This window comes from Theropithecus gelada, chromosome 7b, assembly GCF_003255815.1.
Source record: "Theropithecus gelada isolate Dixy chromosome 7b, Tgel_1.0, whole genome shotgun sequence".
NCBI lineage: Eukaryota > Metazoa > Chordata > Mammalia > Primates > Cercopithecidae > Theropithecus > Theropithecus gelada.
In genome coordinates, this window is record NC_037675.1 from 58579348 (window position 1) to 58581826 (window position 2479).

Below are 2479 nucleotides of genomic sequence, written 5' to 3' on the forward strand. Positions count from 1 at the left end.
ATGGGACCAATAAGATTTTAAAAGAAGTATAGTTAACACAATGAAATTTCATGGATTCAAAAGCTTAATTTTGTTTTAACTTCTCAACATGAAAAGTGAAAGTACAATTCTATTTAATAGTGCATGAAAGTTAGGATGAATAAAAACCAAACATCCTTGACTACATCCTGCCTTCTGTTTTCCACAGTTCTCCAGCTGGCACTAAGAAAGGGAAGCAGGGGGAAAAGATACTTCCTTTGACTTGTACTACAATCTAGATGCTATGGCAGTAGCTACAGGAAACTGAGCAGTGACAAGATTTGTTTTTCCTCCTCCCTCCAACGCCAAGAGATCAACTTTTCACTTGGGGATGAAAACTTACTCAAGAGTAGAGTCCACTGTAGGGCTGGATTCATAGCAGTACCAGAAAAAATAAATGCACTTCTTAATTATAACTACTAAAATTTAATTATAACTATTATGCTTTTAATTTTGACGAAGCAACAATCTACATACAGTCAAGAAAAAAAGTCACATAAGTTTTACGATCTATACATATGTTTAAATTTGTTCTAAAAACCCTCTGGCCTAAGAGTAGTGTAAGGGCTACTGTCTCTATTATCACTGAATCTTACTGGCTACCATATAACTAGAGTCACTAAATTACATTAAATCCTAATCTGGTTTAACTACTCAACCTAATGTCCGGACCCCAGAAAGCAAAATATATATTTCCCCACCTCCTCCCCTTCCCCGCCAGGGAGAGGGAGAAAAAAAATCAAACATATTTCCAAATAAGTTACCGAAATCATGCGGTCAAATATTTAAATAAAAATATACATAAGACGGTCCAAGGTACAACTGGAACTGGATTAACTCAAAGGATAATGTCTTATGAACTGTATGACAACATATATAATAATTTTCTGTTAAGACCTGGCTTGTCAGCAAATACATTAATTGAAGATCTCATACAACTTCATCGTGTTCTCCCTCTATAAGATGTGAAAAATAAAACAAGGAACCACAGCACTACTTAGTACCCAGGGACACAGTAAAAGTTCCTAGCAGGAAAAGTGTCTCCCCAATCTTGTGTCAATAAACAGATGGCACAATTTTGGAATTACAGAAATTAATGTAGCTTATCTCCCAACACTTAACTGAGAAAATACAGTATCTCTGAAGTCTTTCTTGTAATTACGATCCTTCATTCACAAATTACTGTCTTATTACAAGTTATTATAACAATAACATATATTATTCCTCTCAAAAAAAGCACTATCGATCCGAAAGCTGACTGATACGCAAAATATAGTAACAATAACAAATGTAAAGTTCCATTTATCAAAACTGTGGCATTCAAATTGTAAGCCACAAAAACTGCTGAATCTTAGGCAGAAAAAGGATACCATTTTCACTTATGGAGAAGTTCCCTATTGTGGATTACAGTCTTCTCAATTAATGCACTTTTGTTATTCAATGTGAAACACAAGCACACACACACAAAAGGGGTCTTTTCCTTTTTCTCATGTGTTTTCATTTATTTCACACGAGATGCTTTATAAGTTTCATTGTTTTGTAGTCCAATTAGTTTTCCTATTCTATTATCTCAAACTTTTATCACAGCTTCTTACACCAGACTTCACGAAATTAAATTTTAAGGTTTAGATACTGAAAACGCTCGAGGAAAGATAGTATTCTCACTATTACGTATTAAGGATTCTCTAGCTTGCAGTTTGGTGATTTTATAATACACGTAAATGAATATAATACACTTAAGGTGCATTATATATATGAAACGAAGTGTTCGTTTTATAGTGTTCATTTCGGTTTTATTTTATAATACACGTAAATGCTTTCAGTGTATTATTATTACATGAAATAAAGTGTTCACTTGAATTTTGCCTCCCTTCAGTCGAAAGAGATAAGTAGGCCTTTATTGTACAAAAAAAAAAATTGTCCCAGCCTTTTCAAATGTAAGGTTAAACTGGCAGGCCTATGAATGCCACCTGCAGCCTTACTAATGGAATAATTATTCAAAACGAGAAGCCCCCAAGAGTCCCCATCTTAAGTGGCTTCCTGCTATTATTCCCGCAAGAATCCCAGCGACAAGACTCGCCCAACCTGAGGCTCTTGGCTCTCTTTCCTCGTCCTGAGTCAGCCCTTCCCACTACTCATCCCGAGTAGACATCTTCCAACACCCGAACCTTCCAGACTCCCCCTCTTGCCCCCACAGAGAAAAACCAACCCTCCTCCCTTCGGACACCCGGCTTCCCCTCTCGGCCGACCGGTCGCCCAACCCACCTCGGCCCCAAGCACCCCTCCCCCATTTCACGCTCCGCCCGCGCTAACACGGAGCTGCCACCCCAACCCTTCAGTTTCGCGTCTCTCTCCCGAGGGCTCCTCCTGGGTAGCCAGCAAACGCCCGCTCCTCAGCCCGCCCACCTAGCTGCCTGCAAACCCCGAACCTGCCACTCCCTGAAGAGCCGCCGGGGCCCAC

The 2479-nt window shown here is 39.2% G+C and overlaps 1 protein-coding gene across 3 annotated transcripts in view; it reads right to left on the bottom strand.

Annotated features, from left to right (window-relative positions):
* EXOC5 (exocyst complex component 5) overlaps window positions 1-2479 on the bottom strand; it is a 64654-nt gene that overhangs the window by 61892 nt on the left and 283 nt on the right. The gene's annotated exons all lie outside the window — the stretch shown is intronic.